Raw genomic sequence first — 16,025 nt, forward strand, 5'->3', positions numbered from 1 at the left:
AGAAGAATTTATAAATAGTTTATCATAAACATACTAAGATCTCAGTGCAATAACAGGTAAACATCAAAGACTAACTACAAAAGAGAAATACAACAGGTTAAGACACTGAAAAATGGTCACTCTAATTATTCACAGAAATGCAGATTAAATAAGATACATTTTTGGGAATTCCCTGGTGGTCCAGTGGTTATGACTCTGCGCTTTCACTGCCGAGGGTCTGGGTTCAATCCCTGGTCAGGGAACTAAGATCCTGCAGGCCGTGTGGCACGGCCAAAAAAATAAAATAAAAAATAAGGTACAGTTTTTTGCAACGCAATTGGCAAGGGCTAAAAATAATGAATATACCCAATCCAATGAAAGTGTGGTAAATAGGTAAAGTTATGTATTGCTACTGAGATATAAAATCATACAATCCTTGCAAAAGCCAAATTCACAATATGTAGATTAAGAGTTTTTAAATATTCCTAGCACTTGACCCAGCAATTGCATTTCTGGGAATTCGTCCTATGAAATAACGTCAAACAACAACAAATAAAAGCATTATGAATAAAAAATGTTCACTGAAGCATTTTTATAAGGGTAGGAAGGAAGGAATCTATTTGCACAACCATGTATTCCACCATTAGCACTCAACTGGGGCACAAAGGGAAGAATCTGATAATCTTGTGGGGAGGTAGACAGTTGGGAAGATTTCACAAAAGTAGCTCTTCAGAAGGATAATAGAAAATAAGCAGATTCTATCAAGCAAGAAGAAAGAAAATAATAATTGCATATAGGGAAGATCATACACAAAATCATGGAGTCATGAAAGTCTACACTCAGGGATCCATAACATACGGTATGCTGCCTCCTATCTCCCAGTGGTTTTCAGAAAGTGATGTCTGGCAGTGGTATAAATACATACAGAGCTATAAACATAAATGCAAATGAAAAATATTAGGCTAACTGGATGTGATTATTCATCTATACATAATGTGATATACCAGGAAGGAAGTAGAGGGGGTTTTAAAAAGCAGATGAGAGTTTGTCTTAAGCTAAACTCATCATGAGATTGTATGATGTATTAGAAAAAATATCTAACCACTGGTGAGCGGTAAGCCACAGCCAATCTCTCTAGTTTTCACTTTCATCGTCTGAAAAGGAGGAAATAAGCGTTCAACTACATCAAATTATTGTTATGGTCATATGAAATTAATTTAAATGTAAGGTAATACAATCTCCTACCTCCCCCAACTAGCCCAACCCCATTCCTTTAAATTATGTACCTCATATCAATTCTTCTGCCCATTCACGTTGCCATTAGTCTAGTCGTTACCACCCAACACTGGAATTTCTGTAATAAATTACTGATCTTTCTTTTAATAGCCTCTTCTTTCTATAGAGTTAACAGATTTCTTCCAATACAGTTAACAGATTTCTTCCAAATCTACCTTTCTAAAACAACTTTTTAATCATGTCACACCTCTGCTTGAAAATCTATTAGCTAACCCAACCCCCTTTCTAACTTTATCTCCCATGATTTTCAAACAAATTTTAGCTAGGTAGGTTTCCCTCCATCCTGTCCTTTGTTCAGGTTGCTGTTCTAAGCTAAAATATTTACTACTTCCTTCAAAGCCCAACTTAAGTTTCACCATCTCCCTGAACCCTTTTAAATCCAAAGCAATTTTTTTTTAACATTTGGGGGACAGGAATACTTAAGTATATAAACTATCTCAAACCATGCAACCTTCATATACAGCAGAAACTCATCTTACTGGTGGACTGGGGAGTGTGGTAGGTTCTATTCAGTAGGTTGTATTAAAATATAATTAAAAATATCACCTTAAATCAACCATACTCCAATATTATTAAAATTTTAAATATATATCATTGACATGGACCACACTGGAGAGAGATTATACTGTCCCTCATAAGTCCAACACAGCCAGTTTTACCACCAGCAATAAAGCAGATGTAATTTATGTAATTGAGCTCCGGATACCCATAGCTAGCCTGCATTTAGAAGCTATGATGATACACAAAAAACATTTATATTAAGACATAAGAGCCACATTTACTGCAAGATGCCCCACTGTGAGAGTTACTCAGGAACAGAGAGCACCGGACATGTATCCCACTTGGAGCATAAGTTCACTAAGTCAATGATGGCTATTGAAATTGTTTTTCGGGACTTCCCTGGTGGCGCAGTGGTTAAGAATCCGCCTGCCAATGCAGGGAACACGGGTTCAATCCCTGGTCCAGGAAGATCTCACATGCCGCAGAGCAACTAAGCCCCAGCACCACAACTACTGAAGCCGCGGGCCTAGAGCCGATGCTCCACAAGAGAAGCCACAGCAATGAAAAGCCTGCACACCTCAACTGAAGAGTAGCCCCTGCTCACCACAACTAGAGAAAGCCTGCGCACAGCAATGAAGACCCAATGCAGCCAAAAATTAATTAATTAATTTTAAAAAGAAATTGTTTTTCCTTTCCTACCCCAAACTTTTTTCCTGACATAAATAATTGAATTTCTAATATAAAAATCACAAAAGATGACTTTCTGTACGTCCTTTCTATGTAAATTATTAACTCCTTGAGCATATCATGGACGATGCATTTTATTTCTGGGCACCTTGAATTGTTTCTAGTTATTAAAAAATAGATGCTGACCCGATTCTTGTTCGCAATTTAACTAACAATTTATTTAACTAATCACTGCTGCCTAATACAGAACAGTTAGCATATCACAACAGTACTAAACATAAGGAACTAGTTAGTGATTGTTTCCATGGGTGGCTACAGGATTATTTTTTGCTCACTTGTGAAGTGCTAAGATTACAAATACATAAAAAAAATTCATTTTTACCCAGGCCCATGTACTTAATTTAGTTGTATCTCTGGACTTCAGCTGCAACATATCAGATGCTCCCTCCTAAGAATAAAATATTTGCAATACGTTGCCAAAAATGATCTATTTCACAAACGGTGTTTCACATTAAAATGAAAAAGGTCAAATTCAAGGTACTATGTCATAGAACAACACTTCATTTAAAACAAAAACAGGGAAATTCTGGTCACATTCTCTTCAGCTCTTCCTCTCCTCCCCCCAAGCATGCTTTGCTCCTTCCCTCCCATTTCACACTTAGTACAAAAGCATTTACATATTCTTTAAACCAATTCTTCTCTTTTATGAGTTTTGGCAAGTACATCTCTTTCTGGAGAGGGAAGGGGAAAGAGCTTTTACCTAACTGGCCAAAGTTATTACATGTTCTCTTCCTGGACAAACTATCTTACTGTTTACACAGCCCTTCCCTAACCCGTCAACTTCCTACTTCAAAATCCCAAGGTATGATTATAGATAAGAGTTATTTTCTCAACAACTGCTAAAAATATTAATAAGAACACACAGGAATTTAATGCTAAGGTACTTAGACCAGAATGAAGAAAATCTTGATACTTTCCAAGAGGACTCAATTACATAACAGTGCTACACTCCTCTTGACTCCATTTAAAAGCCTTCTTTAAAACTGTCTCCTCTTTTTGTCGTTGTTACTGCCTACCCTCAACATTTCCTTTAGCTCTGCAGTACCCTTCTTTTAAAATAGATTTGACCCACAATCTGTTACTGTTGCCTTGCAGACCCTATTTCTTTCATTATGCTACACTAATAACCCATAAAAGGAGAAATACATTATCCTGTGACTTACAGGCTGCTCCCTAATTTTTTCAGATGCACAGGATAGGCTTTGCTCCTTCTTACATCATCGTAATGTTTTTTTTGTTAACAATGACCCTTTTCCCAAGGAAGTCCAGAAGTTATGTTTCAACAACCATGTCATCATGGTTCAACCAGAAAAGATAATAAGTATGGCTTCTCTCTAAACTCAGATACTAGATAGCCTTCTATTTCCACTCATTTTCACATTCCATTTACTCAAAACTCATCATCATCAAGATAAGAAATGATTACATAAAAGTTTTAAGGTTTTCTTCTAACACATCCCTTCAAGTAAATGTTCATCACAATATTGCAAATAAGGAAAATGAATAAGCTTCATTATCTTAGTACAGCAACAATGAAGTATGGAAAAGTCTAATCATTGAAAATTATGACACTTTCTTGTACATTTGTCTTTGAATTTTCTTTAATCTTTCCTTTTCATATTTTCTATTCTTCGTGGAATTTCTATTATAAGTGAAATGCAGTACTGATGTAATTTAAAGTAAGGGCTTATACATTCAGTTGCTTTTTGTCCTTATGGATATTCCCATTATTGACAGTGCAGCCAGTATGTCTGTCTGCCTTCATTCATCCAAAGGAACTAAAAGAAGTAAAAGTGTTTGAGTCAGAAGACATCAAACCCCCTTGGAAAGCTAGTTCGTCATCATTAAATCTAAAAAAAGGGAAACAGAGGTGATGTCCTCTTTGCTCAATGTTCTTAGTAGGTATGACCATGCATTAGGTTTCAAGAAAAAACATTTATAGAAGCATAGGAATATAATGAGGGAGAAGAAAGTGGTTCTTGTTAATCTTACGTTAAGCACAATATTTGAATAACTCTGACCAGAAAGGGCAGTTTTGTCAGTTATAACCTGGCTTCCACAAACAACAATCCTATCATTGAAATGGATGATTTGAAACTGATCAACCCACCTTCTCCAGAGAAAGCCAAGCAGCAGACTTTGAAAGCAATGGAGGAAAAGCAGGACCCCATAACATTTTCTCTTCCTTCTGGGGTGACCCCAAAAAGGCTGCACAACCACTCCAGATGCCCAATAGATCTAGCCTGAATTAATTTGTTCTAGAGGGGGCTCAGGCTGTCCTATTTTAGCTGCATTCTTTCTTCCAGATCTCTGAATATTCAGTTTATTCATTCTTCTTGGTCTAATTCAAAGCTGCCTAAACCAAAGAGCCTTTTCTAATGATTCCGAACAAAAGTCATCTCTCGCCTACTCTGAGCTTTCACAAACTTTATTCCACGAGTATGCCTGAAGACAGCATTCAGTACAAACTTGATGAATGAAGGTAGCTGCCCTCCTTTTCCCCTATTATTAGTGCTAGAACAATAAAAGTGTATCAAATACCTGTGATTCTCCTGTAGTTGTGGTTATTGAGTCAATTCAGTTTTCAAGTACTGACTGGTTAAATTTTCTACTGTTTTGTTGGGTTACTAATATTTTAAAAATTGAATCCATTACCTCACTTTTCTTTTTATCTAAATTAATTATCTGTTATAATGAGAACCAGAAAAGGTAGACAAATAAAATCCTAAACCTTCATTTTGGTGAAAATCTAAGGACTTCTCTCCATCTGATCTACTAAGAAGTGGGGGAGGAAGCGAAACTAGACTCATTTGAAATTTACTTCCTTTTATTTCCTCAGCTTATTCTGTGTTAAGATGCTAAAGAGCAGGGAAATAACTGAAAGGCCAATAGTCAAAAGGGAGAGAAAAAAAGGGCATAGAATAATTCACAAAATGACTAATGCAACCTCCAATAATGGCAAATTAACTATATACATATATATATAAAGTTATTGCAAAACTAAAATGTCCTTTAATAACCTTTGAATTTATTATTTAGAAAAAAGTACAGCCTACTATCAGCTACATTAAATTTGGCCATATATTCTGTGATATTACCAACATATCCAGCCATTTGTGAAGCCAAGAAACAGTAAAATGCACTCTTAGGACTGGTACTCAACCTTGAAGTGCTGAAAGCTACTTCATCATCTAGTGTAGGGACAAACACATGCATGCACATGTGAACCTAACACTATGCTGTGTGGAAAGCTTGATATAATCACCACACCACTGTAAATCACTCAGGCATCTACTTACTTTAACATACACAAATCAAGGCAGAGCTCCCTGTGATTCCTACCAGAATATCTGAAATCACATTTAACATTTTCTCCTCCTACTCTTCTCACTGGGGATAAGTGATTTTCTTTTCAATGTGAAAACTCGGGATGTAGTGGTTTTCTCCTCTCTTTTCAGTCACTACTAGGCAGCACAACATGCAGAACACTATTATAGCTGGACTAGCTTACACATGTCATTTCAATACTGTAACCGTATAGCTGTGCTTTATATTCCAGAAGTGACCCAAAAAGCAGAAGAGACTCCTCATTAGATTCTTTCTAAAAATTCTGAATAGCTTTATAGTTTTAGGATTAACATCATTCTAATCCAATTGTAATGTCTTGTTGATTTTCCTATCTTGCCTTATACCACTCAAAATTAAAAGTAGTCATTTTACTACACATTAGATGAAACTGTTTTACACGCTAATTAATCACAATTTATTGTTTGTGTTGTTTCTTAAAACTATACCTAACTAGTAAAATATAATTAACAATATTTTCATATCAAAGATAATTTGGTTATTTATTCATCTATGGGCAAAAGCATAAAACATATTTTCCAAAAATTACAATGGATGTACAATCTAGGTTGGTTTGTTTTGGGCCAAGATGAGACATATAATGAGTAATACATTATTGACCTTTTACATTTGGTTCCTTCAAAGCTTCTTCATTTTATTCAGCATTTAGTTTAAATATTTAAAATTGAAGCTGTTCTATGTTGCAAACACAGCTAAAATGAAGAGCTTCTGTAGCAGCAGTGACCAGATTTTAAATGCAGGTAGATCAATAAAAAAAAAAAAAAAAAAATCCACCAAGCACAGGCTCCATGTGTGAGTGGAATGGTTTATAATAGCTTGCAAATGACTATGTGCTTGCTGTAACCAGCTGTTCTTAAATTATGAATATGCAACCAATTCATGTTAAAGCCAAATCCCAGCACTATTTCTACAGAGAAATCCCAGTAGTTCTGCTTGTTCTACATGTTAGCTCTGTTAAGGATACAAATAGCAGTAAGCTTCTGAACAAATAGGACCAAACTATTGGCATTTCATGCACTGGGTCCATTATCACAGCAGGGGATGTCAATCATTGGTACATTCCTATAACAGCTCAGGCAATATAACAATGATCTCGTAGGAAAAAAATCAAAATCTCTGCAGCAAACTCAAAGTCCTTCTGACAACCTAATGCTTTCTTACTTCGGCCAATCAGATTGTCAGACCTGACCTACTAGAAGACTTGCATCAAGCTTGAAACATTTAAAAACATCAATCATAAAAACAAAGACAGGACACTGAATTATACAGTATTAACCTCCAGGGTTTGCATACAAAGACCTTAGATTTATTTATGTCCCAGCGAGTTAAGAGCTTCAGGACACCGTTCTTTACACCAAACTGACTGCCAATTTGATGAACCTCTCTGCCCTCAGCAGGAGTGCACCGTCTTTGATTAATGAGTGCATGCTTGTGGAAAAGTGTTAAGAGGAGAAAACAGAGGAAAAACACAATTATGTCTACACATAGCTGAAATACAATAATTATCTTCAAACAAAATGCTCCTTTTTCCTTACATACACATGCACACGTGTGCATACATAAAGTTAGTAAAGGTTCTGATCTATGCATATTACCTTCATTATTACTGTTATCTCTAACATTTAATTTTTATTTGAAAGGCATTAAAAAACCAAAGTACAAGCCAAATGTCATAAATTATAAAAACAACTATTCAAAGCATTAATTTATTTTTAAAAACAAATTAAAAACACCTTATCTTACATAGTAAATTCTAAATATGTGGAATAAAAACTGTACTTACTTTCACCTCATGTTCTTATAAGAGTTATTCATTTAAAAAGCTCAATGTTTAGCTTAAAATATCAGGTCTCTTAGATATTTTACATCTCAAACTATGTTATGACTTGCCACAAATCACAAAGCATTCAAAACACATTTAAAAGTCATGTAAATTTGTTTTAGTTTAAGCTCCATATGTAATTGTAAATTTATCAAACATATTTATTGCTCATAATTCCAAAGTTAATAGAGTCAACAGAAAAACTTATGAATGAAAGTTTAAACTTTTTATGACTCTTCTGTTTAGAACTGCTTTCCTTTAAGAAACCTAATGTGGAAAAACTCCTACTTAAATTACGGGATGCTTATTTGCACTACAATTAAAATTACGTCATCTCTAAAAATGAGCTGAGCATTGAGATTCCTTTAAAAAAAGCTTACATTTAATATACAACTCAATTTACCATTTAGTTTATATGAATATCTGACATGACACAAATATTTTATGAGTAAATATATTTCTCAAAAATTGAATCATAGGCTAAGGTAACAGAATAATTTTAAGAAACTGCAATGGTGATTATATTAAAAGGTTATATAAAAGCATTACTACCCACATATAAATTTTACCTTTAGTCTCAGTAATGTATGATCTATTTAAAAGAAAAGCATGTTCAGAAAACTTATTATTTCAGGAAATCATAATTCTGAAATCACTCAGCAGTGTATTATAAGTGTTTAAATTTGTTTATATTGTATAAGAAGTCCTTTTAATGGGATTTACCTCAGCAAATTATCTATTCTAATTATCAATTTCATTTTAAGAACTTCTTTTAAAAGCAAACTTTTAAGTATGTTATGAATGTCAAGCTCTTTGAAAAATTGTTAGTGTACTTAAAGATTTTAAAATTAAAAATCAATAAATATTACAACTAGAAAATATCTCTTAACATAGTGATAAGCTACATTTTATCCTTAAACTTATCACCCTTAAGTTTTTTTACACAAATTTTTTTAAATGTGTTTTTTTCTGTTGAGATCATCACTCTTCATTCTCCTTTCCTATCTCCTCTCCCACCAAAAAAAAAAAAAAAGCAAGTAATTAGAAAAAGTAGAAAACACTTCAGCACCAATGGTGATCCAACACCATTTTAGTACCAAAGTATGATAGCTGAAACTACCAATAAAAGTTACTAGTACAATAAAAATATAATTTCAAATTTTAAAATCATTTAATAACTACTAGTCAATTATTTAATGATATTTTAACCTCCTTATAAAGAAAAGTAAACCCCAAATTGCCCTTTTCCTCAATAATTCTTTTCTCCTCTGATTATCTTCTGCAACAAAAGTTTAAGGAAATGTTTATTCCAACAAGTCAACATTTATTAAATAAAGCACAGTATTTTTAAAACCGTATGATATAAAATATTTAATACAAGCAAAAACTTCTTAAAATACCTCACTAGGTAACTGAATTAATCCCTCAGAACATCAAGTTTATTAAAAATCATTAAACCTTGATGATGTAATTTCATCTAGGGGTCAAAATCCCCACATTACTTTGTGCTAAATCATACCTTCTTTTGGTGGTTCTAGCTAGGACTAGGTCAAAAACCCAAAAACTACAACTTAAAAGCTTTCTTTGAGAAACCTTTAAACCTAAAAGTAATCAACTTCTAATGCATACTTTCACTAATTCAAGGAGATAAGACAAAAAACTGAACTTTCATGCAACTGTGATATCCTACATCTTGTATAGTAACACAAAAGTAGCAACAAAGACATTAACAATTGCAGTTTGAGCTGGGAGTGACTGTTCTGTTTCAATTCAATGACACCACTAATGGCTTCTTAGCAGCTCCATGAAATCAACCAGCTGTCAAGTTGATGCATCAGAAGGAACAGTTATGCACTCCCATAAGAAAAAGCAACACATCAGGATGTTTGGCAAAACATCTGCTCCTTTACACTGCAGTTCTATAATAAACATGCAAACAAAGAAATGGGAGAAAGGGCAACAGAATTAAAATTCCAAGGTTTCCATTACAGTCTCATATGCATTTTAAATAAATGGCTTATAAAAATAAAAACAAATTTCTGCCAAATTGAATACTTTTATTTTAAATCTTTTGAAAATGCAAAATATAATTACTCAGATTCTTCTAGAAAGGCAAAACCTACACACAAATCTTTCCATTTTTAAAACTGAGTAAACTATAGTTACCAAGTAAAACCTTATTATTGTTATGCACAAACTCAAAAATTAATACTAAAATATACCCTTCTTTCATTTAATATGTATTTAGTAACTTATGCCAACAGTATTGTATTAAATGCATTTCCAAGACTGAAGAGTCTAAAAATATTTTTCAGTAGTGTTGGAAAGAGTAAATGCTGCTACACAGTTCAGCCCTAGTTTAACATATAATAACAGTAAATATACTATTCTCTGTACTTCAAAATATATATCTACTCCTACTTCTCTTCAAACCATTATATGAGTACAACAATATTAAGTTCTTACAAATAACTTCCTGTTTTAAAGCATACAATTTGATTTTCCAAAAAAAAGAAAAACTCTTGTCATCACAGGCTTAAAATAATTTTATATTCAACCATTCGTTTCAAACATTTGTAAAATCTTACTTTTTTCTATCTGAAACTTACAAGCACCTCAATGTGTCTAAGTTATTGATTATGCAGCACAGTGACAATATGTACAGTGTTTACAATAGGTGTGAGACATCAAATGTACTTAACTACCATTTTCTTAAACTGCTTATCCTCTGTTGCTTGCCATTTATAATCTGCCAAATCTTCGAGTCCTTTGTTGCATGTATAATTTAGAACCATCTGTTCTATGTGCTTTTAACTATTTAAACATTTTTCACCTACCTACAATTCACATAAATGGCAGGCTCAATTCAGTCAAGCTTTCTATATAGCGTTTTACATAAAGCAAATTCCTAAGTAAATAGCAGAGCAGATAACACCAAATAAGACTGCTACAGAGATAAAAGCATACCACATACAACATAAGTTTTCATGTGTTAGGCAAACCTTTTCAATGTACTCAGAAATGTTTCTATTAGCTTTTTTTGAGTTAACTGTAGTCAATGTTTTTCCCCAACCCAGAAGACAAAGAGAATGCAAATTAAATAGACAGTTTCATGTCCTTGTTAGAAGAGAAGTAAATATGCTGACTGAAAACGACTACAGGAGACAGAATTCCACTTTCCCATTCAATTTACAGTGCCTCTTATTTATATACCAGTCAGTGTATCATTAAGTTTGATCATGTGACCAACCGAACTTTAGTGAGGTGAAAAACTATTTTAGACAAGCAAATTAAAACACCAGTTTTTATTGTTTATCTTTTCATAATGGTTGTTGACAAAGGGCATATAACTTGAGATTATAGAATATATTTTAAAATCTATTCTGCCTTTTAAATACTAACTACATTTTCACCAATAGTTTTACTTAATACTGCTACTAAATTTTTAAAGTATCCAGTATCTCCAGGTATTTTCAAGTTATATCTTTTCAAATGTAAAGGCATATATAAAAAATATAAGTTAATTACAAAAGGGGATCTAAGTCATCTAAAATAAGTATACGTAAATGGTAACCAAGCTGATTAAAGACAAATCCACAGAAGTGAGTAGAGTAAATAAGAAAGGAAACATGCTAATTGAAAATAACATTCAAATCCTTTAAAGTATAAGAAACATGCAGACAAAAGCTAAGTGAATACCAAAGGACACTATCAAAGTTTCCACCATTTTTTTGCACATAATTTTCCACCTGTTACCAAAACATAAAATGTGCAGAAACTGAGGGCTCACTTTGAGAGAACACAAAAATAAGCAGCACAGCTTATCGTCAGCCTGTTAAGTTACATGGTCCTTTTACATGGTCGCTTAAAACAGGAAAAAAATTAAGCTAAAAATTTACTCCTGGGAAAATTTCTCCATAAAGTTTACATGACGTCACTGGACCCCCTGAACATTCCCTAAACTTTAAGTCGTACCCAGACACACTTTTCGACTTTCTAAGGCTTCTTTCCATTCCTTAAAAAATAAGAAAAAAAAAATGAGGGACTTGGGAATAAAAATTGCCCAAGATGGCGAAACGCTTGTTGTTTAGAGGGCAGAGGGAAAAAATGGAGGATATTGTAATATACACAAAGGGATAAATTTCAACAACTCGGCCAAGGACTGCAGCTGCTTCTCTCTTTATAAGGAAGCAACACACAAAAGATAAATACAGAGGGAGAGAAAAGAAGGGAAAATCTCCCAAACAGCAGGGCCAGCTCTGACTCTCCGAACACTTCCTTCCTTTCCCAAGTCCCAAATCTAGGGTTCGTGGAACTACTTTAAGAGGAGAGGAGCCGCGAAAGGGAAGGGGGGAGGGGGAGCAACAAGAAGACTAGAAGACCGAAGAAGAGTTGAGAGCAGGGGGCAGCTCCCGGGGAAGAACTGCTGGGAGACAGACATTACTGTCGGAAAAGCTATGCTCCTCTAATCCTCTGCGTACTGAAACAGACCTTCCCAGGTATCCAGATCTTTTCCCAGTCCCACCTGCCCCCCTCCCCGCCCCCCCAGCTCACTTTCTGTAAACTCCTGAGCTCCAAGCTACTACGGGAGAGAGAGCAAAAGACGCCCGAATCGGGGGTGGGGTGGCGGCCGCAGCTAAGCAGTCCTACAGGGAAGAGGGGGCGGAGGCAAAAAAGGGCAGCGGTAGGCGGACGGGGTGGGGGTGGGGGGGTATCTTGAAACTACCCCGGCGGGGATGGGGGGAGCAGCGGCTATTCCCGGGTAGGAACGGCGATCGCAACAGTGCCAGAGGTTGTTCTTTTTTGAGAAGCCCAACTGTTGGCGGCGACCTGAGCGCTGGAAGCCGAAGGGAGGAAGGACACGCGAAGCCCGGGCGGCCGAGCAGGGCGGCCGGCACAAAGGAGGCAGACTCGCCACGGCAGCGTCTGCCTGCGCCGGCGGAGGCACGGCCCGCGGCCCTGCTAGACCGAAGTCCCGCACCGGCAGCTAGGAATAAAGTTTACATTCTCCTGAGACCGCACCCCCCCTCCCACCCAGAACCGCGCATCTCCGCGTCCTCCTCCCCCAAACTGCTCTCGGGACCCCGAGCACCACCCCAGCCTTCCAGCCAGCACAACAAAGAGACAGACCGACCAGCGAGGGTAAACAGCCGCGGCAGGGCGAGCAGGGCGAGCAGGGCGGGCAGGGCGAGCGCCTCGAGATAAGCAACTCCGGAGTCTAACCCGCTCTCTGGAGCGTAGTTTCTCCTTTTCGGTTTCAACCGGCTTTACAATATTTGGAATTTTCATCTTCACCCGCACCCCTCACACCCGAGGATTTTAAACTCACCTTTACTTTCGAACTGAGAGTTGCGGTGGGTGGGATTTTTGCCTTCCCCAGATGGTTGAAGGTTACGATTTTTGTTTTTGGAAACCCCACCACCTCCTTATTTCTATTATTATTTTTGCAAGAAAAGTATAAAGGGAGTTGGAGTGGAGGTGAGATTTGTGATCGGGAAAGCCCTGGACGCCCTCCTTCTCCGTCTTCCGCCTCTCTCTCTCTGATTAGTTCCTATCCAGCAGCAGATTGAAGCAGGAGATGATTCTTCTCAAGGTTTGTTCAGCAGCTTCACTTCTAGGTGAAGGCTTCATGAACCAAGTGACGTCAACCAACGAGGCTTCTCTCTCTCTCCTCTCTCTAACAATGAAAGTTGCTGTTAACAAGGGAAAAAAGAGAATTGTTTATACCATTTCAGTTCCAATAATAAATGACCTATCAGCTCCTAAAGTAGCCAAGGGAGGGAGGGGGTTGCTTCTTCCTCCCAAGAATCCTGTAGCTTTGAGTTTGCACCGATCCTTGTCCCAGGAAAAAGTTAAGGAACTCAAATGTTTTGTTTTGCCGTTAAAAGTAGAGAAGACAGAAAATAGGGTTGAAAACGTAATTTTAAAAAAGAAAGTACACTGGCGAATAGGGAGCATATATTAACCATTTCTACCTAAACTTTTTTGTCTGTAAACTCAGAATTTGGTTAAAGTCTAAAAGCCAACTAATGTAATATACCAAAAATTCGTGGATGTTTGGAACTCAAAATAAAAAGCAGGACGCAAAATGGTCCCGGGGTAAAACGCTACTGCCCTGACACCGGCAAGTTAAGCTGCTGTGATGTTTATGGATTGAGTTAAAATTTAAATAAAACGTTAAAATAGTAAATCATTTTAAAGTTATAAGTTAGAACTGTAAAAGGTAACCTCAGTAGTTTTTCCCCCCAGCTTCTGAGAGGGCAAAAAAAAAAAGGGGGGGAGGATAGCTAATTGTACGAATTAGAACATTTAAAAAATCAAGTTAAAACTGGGTAGCCCATTGCTCCATCTTTATATTACACACAAGGTATACTATTTGTCTATCCCCAGAATTTCTTCCAACTTCCTATTTTTTACCCTTCCATTTTCTCCCACCAATTTCAGTATCCTAAAACCAAAAAAGTTAAAGGTGAAGTACACCTAATTCCTTCCTACGGCACACCACCCATTTTAGCTTCCTAAAAATGATTCTTTTAAAAAGGCCTTAACCGTGGTAACGCTTTATTACCCAAGAAGATAAATAATTAAAATTTTTTTTCATTGAGGTAGTGTTTTTCCCCTGGAACACATTAAAGTCTCAAAAGTTCATATAATTAAAACTTGTATAATTTAATTTTCAGGATAAAGAGCAAGTGAAAGGCAAGCTATAGAAAATTAATTTGACCATATATGTATATTTGGTACATGCATATGTGGATAAATGTATCTTAAAAGATGCTATTGTTTTATGTTTCCTCTTCAGCCACTGGCTGTGATTTTAATTGTGCTGGAGGATCTTCATTAGTATTAACACATGGGGAGATTTCACAAAGCTGCTTCATTAAGAAAAAAAAAAAGCTTGGCAGACTAGGTCTTTTTGCATGCACTGAGAATGTCAGCCTTACCTCGGTCATTTGTAACATAATAAGTGCAAGTACAATGATTGCAATGCAGGAGCGCTGGGGGGAAGGGCAGAAATACTGCCTGTCTAATAGGGATATCTGAAAAGAAGGCTGCTCATTATATAGTAAAATGTATGCTAAAAATTAGTGAAGATGATGTCTCAGGAGACTGATGCTAAATAAATTAATGTGCTGATATGTTTTTAATTATTATTTTTGTAGTAGTTTATTTCATTCTCAGGATTCACATTGAGCAGCAAAGCTGTGCTAGCACTTATTGATTTTTTTTCCCTGCCACATTCCCGGAATACAGATTTTAATCATTTCACTACACCACACTCAGTAATTTCATTAAAAACTGGAACCTTCCATCCCCAGAAAAGCATTTAATTTCAATGACATACAATTTCAGTCTTAGCAGAAAACTGTCTCTACAGTAAAAGCTGGCCTAAGGTTCAAATGCATAATTTAATCCTGAGTTTTCCATGCTCTGCATTCCTTTGAAGCTATAATTTGAGTAACTACCTAATAACTGTAATAAGGATAATAATTTCCTTATAATATATTATTAACTCATATTTAATTAACTCAGAGGGCAAGCTCTGCACATGTATGACTGGTCAACAGTTCCACAATATCAAAATTTACTAATAATATTACAGAAGAAAAATACAGACTACAACAAGTGTGGAAAGCCAGCATTTACATATTACTTAACAGATAAAAAAGTTCATGCATTTAAAGAATAGTGTCATTACTCAAAATGTATTTTAAAATATTTGGACGTAAACCAGACAATTCACTGATATTTCTATATGTAAATAAAGTATTTTAATATTAATATTTCAACAATCCATTTCTGACATTTTGCCTAATCACTAGCATTACTGTTGAAAATACTCAATTTTGAAAGGATAAAAAGAAATAGCTAGATTCAAATTGTCTCAATTTTCATAAAGAATTCTCTTAAAACATTTCTCTTGAAATAAAGTTGTGGCAAACTTGAATATCTTAGATAACTAGGATGTATCTTTTACTTAAATACTTTAAACAGTATACTGCAAAGCATAGTTCAATTTTTGGTTCCAATAACATTTTGAAATAATACTGGGTTTGAAGATGGCACATTGGTTTTCCAAACAATAAGTTTCATAAGAATATGTAATTTACATTGCCTAGTTTTTAGAGAAGAAAACCTGTGGGGGAAACTATTTAACATAAGAAAACTCATTTAGTAATTTAAAGTTTGGATATATGCCTAATCAATAGAAAAAATGCTTCACAGATAATGAAAGTGATTAACTTATAGAAAAATTCACATTAAAAACTCCTATCATTCTCCTGGGAGACTTTAGAACCACAGTTCAAAAAAA

The 16,025-nt window shown here is 35.5% G+C and overlaps 1 protein-coding gene across 1 annotated transcript in view; it reads right to left on the bottom strand.

Annotated features, from left to right (window-relative positions):
• Nucleotides 1-15,042, bottom strand: part of BAZ2B (bromodomain adjacent to zinc finger domain 2B) — a 306,538-nt gene extending 291,496 nt beyond the window's left edge. Inside the window, exon 1 of the mRNA XM_055088045.1 lies at nt 13,041-15,042. The gene's annotated coding sequence lies outside the window, so the exon portion shown is untranslated. The remainder of the gene's footprint in view (nt 1-13,040) is intronic.
• Between the last annotated feature and the right edge of the window lie 983 nt (nt 15,043-16,025).

Source organism: Physeter macrocephalus, chromosome 2 (genome assembly GCF_002837175.3).
Source record: "Physeter macrocephalus isolate SW-GA chromosome 2, ASM283717v5, whole genome shotgun sequence".
Classification (NCBI taxonomy): domain Eukaryota; kingdom Metazoa; phylum Chordata; class Mammalia; order Artiodactyla; family Physeteridae; genus Physeter; species Physeter macrocephalus.